We start from the raw sequence: 12394 nt of genomic DNA on the forward strand, positions 1-12394 counted from the left end.
CTTACGCAGGCATAGGCTATTAGATTCAGAGGGGAACCTAAAAGATCACTTAGTCCTATTCTTTAATTTTATTCAAAACCAAGGTCCAGAGAAAAACAAGTGATTTGCAGTATCTTACAGACAGTAAGAAGGAGAGATCAGGTCTTCCAACTCTAAGAATATACCATTTCCACTGTATCACACTATCTCCTATCACACAGTTAATTCTCCTCCCCTCTCTCCCACAGTCCTCTTACACTGGCCCTTTTTACTCTCACCACACATCTTCCTATCTTCTAACTTTGTTGCAGATGCTCCGATCCCACCCCACCCTACTCTAGACCAGAATTTTCCCTTTCTCTTCCCCTTTCCCCCTAGATAGAGCCCATAACTGGACACTATGGGTATATACAGAGCAAGAATGTCAATCCTGTATATGATTGTAATAGGATACTACTAGATTGAAAGCTCCTTGAAGGCAAGGATTGTCTTTTGACTCTTTTTGTATTCCTAGTGCCATAAGAATTGATGAGCTGGATGATCTCAGAGAAAACCTGGAAAGACTTGCATGAACTGATACAGAATGAAATGAACAGAATCAGGTGAACATTATACCCAGTAACAGCAATATTTTATGATGATCAACTGTGACTGACTTAGCTATTCTCAGCCATATAATGATCTAGGATAATCCTAAAGCACTTTTTATGCCTCCAGAAAAAGAACTGATAGAGTCTGAATGTAGACCAAAGAATATTATTTTTCACTTTCCTTCTTTCTTTTTTTTCTTAGATACAACTAAGTTTTCTTCCACTAAATGACTAATATGGAAATGTGTTTTACATGATTGCACATGTATAACCTATATCAGATTACTTACTGTCTCAGAGAGAGGAAGGGAGGAAAGGAAGAAGAGAATTTGGAACTCAAAAATATTTTTAAATGAACGTTAAAAATTGTTTCTACATGTAAGTGGGGGGAAATAAGATATTTTTTAATTTAAAAAAAGAAAAAGAATGGCCACCCTGGCTGCCCTCACTTTATAATGCTGGAGTTGGTTCAACTAGATCTCAGAAGCCAATTGTTAAATTTTCAATGTGAGTATTTACACCTCAGAAATCAGCAAATGCTATACATCATGGTTTGCTTTGTTGTTTTGTTGATTGTCTGGACTTAAGAAAGTGTTAATGATACAGATTAAACTTAAAAGTGCATTGAGTATACTTTTCTTTTTTTTGGGGGGAGGGGAGAACCTAAAAAAAGAGTTAAATATTTACTAGCACACCCTTCTACTTAGATGTAATTCTTGATTGGGAGAAAGTAATGTATGTAGGCATACAGAGAGAAATGAAAAGGGAAACATAACTGATGAGATTCGGGAAAGAGGTTTACTTATTCATGTTCATGTCATGTGGGTATTAGGTTTTCAGCTTTGTAGTTTTCAGCTAGGTGGCACCATGGTGGATAGAGCATTCAGCCTGAAGTCAGGAAAACTCATCTTCCTGCATTCATATCTGACCTCAGACACTAGCTGTGTAACCCTGGGCAAGTCACTTAACTCTGTTTGACTCAGTTCCACATCTCTAAAAATGAGCTAGAAAAGGAAATGACAAACTACTCCAGTATCTCAGTGAAGCAAAGTTGGCTACAACTAATAAATTATTGAGCAACAAGAAGTTCTCGGAATGAGAACATATTTGTAAAGCACTTACCACAGTGCCTGGCACATAGTAGGTGCTATATAAATGTTTATTTCCTGGAAGGAAAGGTGGCCTAGCTGTACCAGATCTGAAACTGTATTATAAAGCAACAGTCATCAAAACTACTTAGTACTGGCTAAGAAATAGAGTGGTGGATCAATGGAATAGGTTAGGTATACAAGACACAATAGCCAATGACTATAGTAAACTATTATTTCATAAATCCAAAGACTCAAGCTTCTGAGATAAGAACTCACTATTTAACAAAACCTGGAAACTGAAAACTGGAAAACAGTATGGCAGGAACTAGGCATAGACCGATATCTTACACCCTGTACCAAGATAAAGTCAGAATGGTTATATGATTTAGATATAAAGACTGATACTATAAACAAACTAGGAGAACAAGGAATGTGGAGAAAAGAAGAATTTGTGACCAAACAAAAGATAGAGAACATTATGAAATGCAAAATGGATTATTTTGATTATATTAAATTGATAGTTTTTTGCACAAAGCCAGTGCAACCAAGATTAGAAGGGAAACAGAAAACTGGGAAACAATTTTTACAACCAGTATCTCTGATTAAGGCCTCATTTCTAAAACATACAGAGAACTGAGTTAAATTGATAAGAATACAAGTCATTCCCCAATTGATAAATGGTCAAAGGATATGAACAGGTAGTTTTTAGAGGAAGAATTTAAAAAGAAATTAAAGCTATCTATAGTGATATAAAAAATGTTAAAATCACTATTGATTAGAGAAATGCAAACCAAAATAACTCTGAGGTACCACACCTATCAGATTGGCTAGCATGACAAAACAGGAAAATGATAAATGTTAGAGAAGATGTGGGAAAATTGGAACATTAATGCATTGTTGGTGAAGTTGGGAACTGATCCAACCATTCTGGAGAACAATTTGAAACTATGTCCAAAGGACTATAAAACTGTGCATACCCTTTGACCCAGCAATATCAGTTCTAGATCTATATCCCAAAGAGATCATAAAAACAGGAAGAGGACCCACATGTACAAAAATATTTATAGCAGCTCTTTTTGTGGCGTCAAACAATTAGAAATTTAGGAGGTATCCATCAATTGGGGAATGTCTGAACAAGTTATGGTATATGAATGTAATGGAATACTATTGTTCCATAAGAAATAATGAGCAAAAGGACTTCAGAAAAACCTGGAAAGACTTATATGAACTGATGTGAGTGAAATGAGTAGAACCAGGAGAACACCATACACAGTAACAATCACATTATGCGATGACTGACTTTGATAGACTTAGCTCTTCTCAGCAATGCAAGTACCTAAGACAACTCCAAAAGACTCGTGGTAGAAAATGCTATCCACATCCAAGGAAAGAATTTTGGAGTCTGAATGCAGATGGAAGCAGACTATTTACTCTCCTTTTCTTTTTTTGTTTGTTTTGTTTCTTTCTCATGGTTCCTCCCATTAGTTCTAATTCTTCTTTACATCATGACTAACGTGAAAATATGTTTAATATGAATGTATATGTAGAGCCTATATCAGATTGTATGTTGTCTTGGGGAGGGGGGGAGGGGAAGGAAGGGGAGAAAAATTTTAATTTAAAATCTTATGGAAGTGAATGTGGAAAATTAAAAATAAATTAATTATAATTCTTTTTAAAAGAGCTTTAATCTAACATTCTCAGAAAAAAATAAATGCTTATTTATTTCTTTTCTCCTTCATAGGATCTAAGACAATGTTTGAAGTGAAATGAAGTCAAACAATTAATTGAGGTCAGACTACAGCATTCGATATAATCAAGAATCATGGAATTTTAAAAGTAGGAAAGCGGCATTTGGTTGAGCTCTCACATTTGATAGATAAGAAGCCCTGGAAAGTGAAGTGAGTTAACCAACTAAATTCCAATCATTTGTTCAACAAAAAACCTAATAAGTATTGAGCACTGATAAAGAAGACAGTTCCTACCTTCAACAAATATGTAGTATTGTAAGGTAAAGGAGACATATAAATAAATTACAAATAATACCAAAACAATGTAATCATACTAATACAAAATAACAATCATACAATCACATTGACACAAAATAACAGTAATACAATCATACAGATACCAAATAACAAGATGATCATACTGATACAAAATAACTATCATGCAATCACACTGATACAAAATAACAGTAATTCAAGTTGATTCCTTTCACTAGCACCTCAGGAAATGGGGAGTGCAAATATTGTTTCTGTTTTATAGAGAAGGGATCTGAGTCCCAGAGAGGGGAAGTGCTATAGATAAGAAGATTCATCAAACCTAGGGACACCAGTTTTCAGAGCTCTACCTTAGTATTTTTTTCCAAAAGGTATATTGTCACTCATGACTTGAAAATGGTGAGTACTTAAAACAATCAAGGAATAAACATTTATTAATGTTTACTGTGTGCCTCGTGTGCACAGCTAGGTGGGATGCTACATAGCTATCAGAAGAGCTTAACCTGGAAGCCAGATATCCTGACTCTTAGGCCAAGGTTCTTTTCACTATAGAATCTCTCAGAATCACACAGAAACTCAGAACTGGAAGGAGGCCAGTTAGTCCAACTCATACCTGAACAGCAACAGCAGCAGCAGCAACAATAACATCTAATATTTATATAGGTCTTCAAGGTATGAAAAGTGAATTAAATGTTTTATCATTTGAACAGGAATCTATAATACATAAAACAGGTCGTTTGGAGACATACAGAAAAAGAGATCCTACTGCCTCCCAAAGCAGCCCATTCTACTTCAGAATAGGTCGTTTTTAGGGAGCATTTCTAGGCATCAAACCTAAATCTGTCTCTCTGCAGCTTCTACCCTCTGTTCCTTATTCTTACTTTAAGAAACCAAACAGAGTAAATCGGATCCTTCTTCCATGTGATAACCCTTCAAATATCAGACAACAGCTAGCATTACCTCCCCACACTCCTGCAAGAACTGTTCTCCAACCTCAGATTCCCCAGTTCTTTCCTCCTTTGATATGTACTTAAGGTCTTCCTCTCTCATGGTTGCCCTGCTCTCGATACTCTCCAATTAATAAACATCCTTCCTGAAATGCAGTATCTAGGACTGAGACAACATTCTGACCAAGGCAGAGCACAACAGGATGACTGCTTTCTTCATTCTGATCTTTATGCCCCTCAATGCAGGCTGGGTCACCTTGGCTTTAGGGGGCTACCACAGCATACTGTTAACTCACAAGTAACCTTGCAATAGACCCAAATCCCAGATCTTTCTCAGACCAGTTATTTTCTATCTAGCCATACTTTCTCCATCTTGGACTTGTAAACGTGGGTTTGGAACCATTGTACTGCCTTTCATATGACAGGTACTACAATGATGATGATGCTGATGATGATGCTTGCTGCCGTCATCATTAACAACCACCAATTTTGTCTATGCAGCATAAAAACTATGTAATTAGGAGCCTCTGAGGGCACAGTAGATAGAGTATGAGCCCTGGAGCCAGATAGATGAGTTTCCTGAGTTAAAATCTGACCTCAGACACTTACAAACTGTGTGTTCCTGGGCAAGTCACTTATCTTTTGTTTGTCTGTTTCCTCATCTGTAAGATGGAGATAATGATCACACACCTACATCACAGGATCATTGTGAGTATCAAATGAGATAAGATTATAAAGCACTTAGCATAGTGTCTGGTACATAGTGTTACATCAATATTAGCTAGTATTAATATAACTATTTGAATAGTGTAATGATGTATAGGGTGTTATTATACAACTATGTTAATGGTGTGATTAAATAATATAGTTAATGTATTCATATTATAATGCCATAAAATAATTCATATTGATTTGTAACCCTCAAAACACTTTAAATTGTCTTATTTGATACTCATAACTCAGTAAGCTAAGTACTTATTCTCAGCCTGTTTTGTAGATAAGGAAACTGAGGCCAAGAGAGGTTAAGCTCAATTAATATTTTGCTGTTGTCATTGTTGCTCAGTCATTTCACTCTTGTCTGACTCTTCATGACCCCATTTGGGGTTTTCTTGGTGGAAATATTGGAGTGATTTTCCATTTCCTTCTCCAGCTTATTCTACAGATGAGGAAACTAAAGCAAACAGGGCTAAGTGATTTGCCCAGGGTCACATAGCTAGGAAGTGTTTGAGGTCAGATTTGAACTCAGGAAGAAGAGTCTTCCTGATTCCAAGCCCAGTACTTTATCTACTGTGCCACCTAGCTGCCCTTCAATTAGTATACCTTTATTAAATTATAATTATGTAAAATAACTTCCTATTCCTATCATGCTATAAGGTTTACAAAACAATTCACATGCCTTATTTCATTTGATACACATGAATGTCAAATGTAAATGTCAAAGGCAGACTTTGAACTCAAATCTTGGCAAAGCACTACTTTTCCATTAAGGCTCCACTCCACTAGAGGGTCTGGGGAGCTGATTGCTTTATGTGGCAGAGCCAAAGCCCCATCATTTATCCTAGGGATTGGAGGCCAGGGTATCCTCTCACTTATCTCATAAAAAAGGACAAATCATTCAGCTATCTGGCCCAAATAGCTAGACTGGGAAACCTGAGGTCTAGTTCTAGCTCTTTCCCAACTCAGAATCCCTTCCCTTTATAATTACCTTCCATTTGCACTGAATACATGTGTAAATCATGTAGGTGCATAGTTATTTGCAGGCTGTCTCATTAGAATTTGAGCTCCTTAAGGATGGGGACAGTTTGTGTGTTTCTGATTAGTAGCTGTGTAATCCTGGCCAAGTCACTTCAACTCTCTGGGTCTTGGATGCTGCAGTTGTAAAATGGGGATAATGACAGCACCTACTTCCCAAGGTTGTTGTGAGGATCAAATGAGGAATCATATATAAACGTGGCAAACTTTAAAGTGTTATGTAGTTGTTGCTGCTTTGTTTTGTTGTTGTTGTTACCTGAGTAAAGTCTCTGTGGGCTTCACTTGTAAAATGGAAGAAGGATTGAGGGTAGACTAAGTGATCTGTAATGTCTATTCTAGGATAAAACACCATCATTCAATGAATTCTACTTAAGGGTCTCTGGGATCTGGGCTAAATGCCCTGACTCACCCACCAGCTGAACCACTGGCATCTGAAACAGCCTCTTGGGAAACTGGGATTTTCCAGCATGTTACAGATCCCTATGGCCTCCAAAACAGGGTTGGAAAGTAAAAAACTACATAGGGCATTACTCCGCCAAGTGATTGAGTTTCACATTCCACACTGGCTTTGTTGCAGGACCTTGGAATCTGTGGCTGGAGGTCCGTCTGAGAGAATTTCCCACCCCCACTCAGGGAAGATGCTTTGGATTTATATTTTCTACCTTTTTTGCCTTCTCTTTAATTGTCTTTTTGGAGACTGTTTTATTCTCATCCCCAATTATGTCAAGTATTTGAGCTTCTACAGGGAGTGAATTCCCTGAGTTTGCCCCACTCCTCCAGGGAGGCAGGCCTTCATTTCCAAAACTTTCAAGGCACCCATGTTTTCTGTAATTTTCCATGGCAGAAAGAAATAGCATCTGCCTACTACCCTGGGAACCATGCCCACTGGCCTGGCATCCTGAGGATTTTCCCAGTCAGCTTTGAATAGGTCATTTCCAACCCAATACAGCTTGGGAAAGGGTGGGGGTGGGAGGATGTAGGGAAGATTTGACCATTACAGTAGCCTTGCTCAAAAATAAATAAATAAGATATTCCAGGTTCCCTAAACCTAGATTCCTAAATTTGATGGAGCTACTTTTGGGACTCAGCCATAATAACTTGTCCGAAGAACATGGCAAAATCTGGCACCCAGAAGCTCTCTCCTAGAATTTAGATTCTATCTCTAACCTCACTTAACCTTTCATGTTCAACAGGATCATGGAGTCAGGAAGGACCTCAGCAATCATGTTCAGCACTTTCATTTTACAAATTAAGAAACTGAGACAAAGATTTTTTAAAAAAAGGTCTTTCCCAAAGCTTCATAGATAATAAGTAGCAAAACTGAAATTCAAACCTAGGTCCTCTAACTCCCAATATAATATACTTTCAAATACACCCATTTTATACTTGAGAAAACTGAGCCCAGAGAGTAGAAGTGATTTACTCAAGAACATACTCCCAATTAGTGCCATGAGTGGGACCTGAATCTGCTAGATATTCTTTTCCTTGTAATATTCTAGAATTCTTGTTCTATCTTTTCTACTTATCTATCTTTCTCTCCTTGCCCTATTGGCAGCTATGTTATAGTAGGGGGGAAAAATCCACTGGATTTGGATTAGGAGACCTGAGTTCAAATTCTGGCTTTTCCTCTTACTAGCTGTGTGACTCTGGGCAAATATTTGTTTCCTTTTCTATAAAATGTATACTAACAATATTTATTGTCATTAATATTTCTTGATAATAAAATGTAGTAACAATATTTGTACTAACTATCACATGGGATTATTGTGAGGACCAAAAATAAAATAATGAATATAAAACACTTTGTAAGCCTAAATACACTATATCAATGTGATGATAATAACAAGCATTATTCTTAGGCACCATGGCATGGTCATTGACATGTTGAATTTGGAATCCAGGTGACTAAAATTCAAATAAGATCTCTGAGGAGTGAACCACTTGGTTCTCATGAAGTACCATGGGTTTATTTATCATATCTATGTAAATGATTCTCAGATCTAGTCTTTTTCCTAAGTTCCAGTCTCACATTACCAACTACCCATCAGATATTACAAACTGTAATATCTGTTGGTATTTCAAACTTTACATAAAAAGACAGAACTCACTATCTTTCGCTCTTAACTAACAACTCTTGTTCTAGACTTCTCTATTTCGGTAGAAGTTGGCACTGTCATTCTAGACACCTAAGTTTACAGTCTCAGGGTCATCCTCAATTCTTCACCTTCCCTCACTCCATGGATCCCATCAGTTCCCAAATCTTATTGATTTTGCCCCACCACATCACTCACATTTGCCCTGCTTTTTCTATTCATAGGCTACCACCCTAGTTCAGACACTCATCAACTCTGACCCAGACTTTTTCAGTAATTATTCTTCCCACCTAGAGACTCTCTCCTTGCCAATTCGTCCTCCACATAACTGCCAAACCAGTCTTCCTAAAGCCCAGGTCTACCCACATCATTCCTCTGCCAAATAAAGTCCAGGGTCTCCTTATTACTTCTAAGATCAAATACCAACTCTTCTGTTTGACATTTAACACCCTTTACAACCTGGCTAACACTGTAATGCCTTATATTAAATAAATACTTGCTGGTTGATTTATTGGTTGGTTGGCTAGGTAGGTCATTTTACCTCTGTGGACCTCGAACAACCTTCTAAGACTCATCTAAGTTATAGAGTATGAGATCTACATTGACAGAGGGAGTTTCCACACCTTTTGCTGTGAAATTTATTTTCAAAATAAGTTTGTATTAATATTTTTTGTTTTTTACATCATCAGAATTTCACCCAGTATCACTTCCCCATGTCTTCCCAAAGACCCATACCCTATAACAAATAATATCTATGAAGAAAAAAAGAGGAAGAAAGGGGAAATAAGCAAAATTAATCAATACTTCAAAAAAGCCTGAAAATCCAAGCCGTATTCCACACTCATGGGCCATCCATCTCTGCCAAGAAGCAGAGTGTGGGTGTCTTCTCATAACTCCTTTGGAGTCACACTTGTTCTTGTTGATTTTACATTTACTTTTTGGGGGTGTGTGATAGTAATGGAATATAAAGATTCCCCTGTATTGGCTTGGTTTTCAAATTGATTGTGTTAAAACCCAGAGCTTGTTAATCCCACCTGTGGGATGGGCTTGTTGATGTGAAAAGAAAGTCCTGAACTGGGAGGAGCTGGTGACGTAGATTTGGAGAGACACAAGAGAGAGGCAGAAGAACTTTTTGGAAGCAGCACCTCGTGGAGGCAGAGAGAGACTGAGAATTGTTGGGGGCCACTTTGAATTGCCCTGGACTTTTGAGACTTGCCCCCTGAGCTGCCAAGGACTGAGGAGACATGGCTGTTTTGCTGGTACTTTGTCTGTCTGTTTTGACGTTGTTTTGCCAGATTTGTCCACTGGTGAAAGACAGTCCTTTTGTTGAAGAAGTCCTGGAACCTGGCTGTTGGCTAAGAGCTCCTGAGACTGTCCTGCAGACAGAGAGTGAATACTATTCACTGGTGAAGGACAGTGCTGTTGTTGCAGTGGTCTGGGAACCTTTCTGTTGGTTCAGAAGCCCTGAAGAAGGATTTTCTTGTTGTATGTTTACAGAAATCCTGGGAGAGGGTTTTGCTAATGTTTTCAGGGGTTCTAGGACTGTTCTACAGACAGAGGATGAATTAATGAAGGGACTGGCAATGTATCTTGTGGCCTTGCTAAGCCTTGTCTCCGCAGGAACTAAGATTGCTGAGAACTTGCCTCTTGTCAAGATGAAGAAAAGACCTCCATTTGGGTATCAAGTGCTGTGCTTAAACTTGACGTAACTCTGGGGTAGATTCAATTGTGATCCAGGGGTGGGGAACTTTTGACCTTTTTGTGTTCTATGGTTGAAGAAATGAATGTACTTTACTTAGGATTGGAAACTAATCTCCATTTGAGAAGAGGGGCTTTGTGGTGGACTAAATGAAGGTACAGCCTAGGGGTGAAGTAGTATTTAGAACAGGGACTTTGTAATTGATTGAATGATTGGAAGGTCCTGGGGTGGGGTAGTACTTGGAGATTATTTAATCATGCTTAGTAAATGCTGTATTTTGAATGATGTCATATTTTGATCTTCTCTGTTCTTGGTTTGTCACTGAATAAAATGGAGAGCACCTATGCTGGTATTCTGAACCTTGGGAAGTTGCCTTTCCTTGGCATTACATTACAGGGTGATTACTCTTTCCATTTACATTGCCATAATCATTGGCATGCCAGGAGTTTTTTAATACTGTCAAAATCATAGATACTTTGTTTATCATGGTGGCTCCTCCTGGACCATGATTTAAAGAAAGCCCAGGCATGCTTCATTCATTTCCTTCCCTCCTCTCTAACCACTTTACTCCACAACCTCCTCTCCCACTGTCTCTAATTATGGAAACTGAGAACCATGGTCAAATCAGCTCTGCTATTTTTCCTGTATAGGGTCCATCAATCTGCTCCCCTGTAGCCCGTCAATCTTTTAAACGAGTTCCCTTATCTGGCTTCCATTCCCCTTTGTTTGTATCTACTCCCACTTGAGGGCAGTGATCATCTTTGATGTTCTATCTGTATTGGCAGAGTTCAGCACAGTGCTTGAAAAAACACTTAATAATTGCTTTTTCATTCATTCATTCATCCTTATTATTATCTTCATCCCTGAGGGACCTAAGGTGACGTAGCAATTGTAATTCAGCACAGTACCAGTAGGTGACTACAGTGAAAACTCTTCAGAGAGTAGCTCAGAAGAGACATGAGAAGATGTGTAACAGGGGGATGAGATTCTTACTCTCATTTCCTTATGACACTATGAGAGAGAGGACTTGTGTACTCCTGGCTCTCTGGACACTCATATTTTTCTCCTGGACCTTTCCTCCTTGTGCAGAGGAGCAATTCAATAAACATTTGTTAAGTGTCTACCATGTGTAAGGTGGGGGCAGCTAGGAGGCAGCATTGGATAGAGTACCAGTACTGGAAGCAAGAGGACCTGAGTTCAAATACAGCCTTAGACACTTACTAATTGTGTGACACTGGGTGAGTCATTTAACGCTATTTCCTCATCTGTAAAATGAGCTAGAGAAGGAAATGGCAAACCATTCCAGTATCTTTGACAAGAAAACCCCAGATGGGGTCAGGAAGAGTCAGACACGACTAATTGACTAAGCAACAATAACATGTGTTGGTATTCTTTGTGCTGAGATACAGAGACAAACCAAACCAATTCCTGCCTTACATTCTTGTTTGGGGAGGGGGGGGGGGAAGGAGTACAACACATATATAAGTAAGCAAATATAAACAAAATATTAATTGAAAGACCTACTTCCTATTATGGAACCATCAGTCTAAACCATTGTCAATACTTCAATATTTCAGGGGATCTAACATCTTAACATGCAATATCACAACTCTTCTATACCAGTTTATCCTGTGAGATATTTGTCCAAGTCTCTATGGAAACCCTTCTCTCTGAAGAACTTTGAAATGGATTGCCTACACTGGCACAGGACTGACTACCCAACATGGCATGCCCCCATTAAAAAAGGGTCTGTGCTCAATGAGCAAAGCAGAATTGCAATAGTTCAAAAGAAACACAAGATGCATAAATTTAGAGACATTTCCATACCAAATGTTCATGATCTGTGGTAGAGCCCTCAAAGCTCATATTGGTCTGATCAGCCACAGTTGGATGAATTGGTCCTCTTTGAGAATGAAGGACAACAGCCAATCAACCATAGAAACCTTCATGGAGGAGCTACCCAACATGCTGAGACTAAATATATGTAGTTCTTTTAATATTTCCCAGATACGGGTGCAACACTCAGGCTAGGGTCATACATACTAGCTCCATATGCCTAGCTTCCTCTGAGTCTCTGCTCAAGTGCTACCTCTTATACAAAGTTTTTCCTGGTTACTCACACACATTGTTTTTGGGGGCCTTCCTTCTCTCACCAAATTACTAGACAGGCAGACAGATAGGTAGGTAGAGAGATAGATAGATAGATAGATAGATAGATAGATAGATAGATAGATAGATAGATA

Source organism: Petaurus breviceps, unplaced genomic scaffold, assembly GCF_028583685.1.
Source record: "Petaurus breviceps papuanus isolate PSGF00001 unplaced genomic scaffold, PetGlider_PUasm1.0 186, whole genome shotgun sequence".
Taxonomy (NCBI): domain Eukaryota; kingdom Metazoa; phylum Chordata; class Mammalia; order Diprotodontia; family Petauridae; genus Petaurus; species Petaurus breviceps.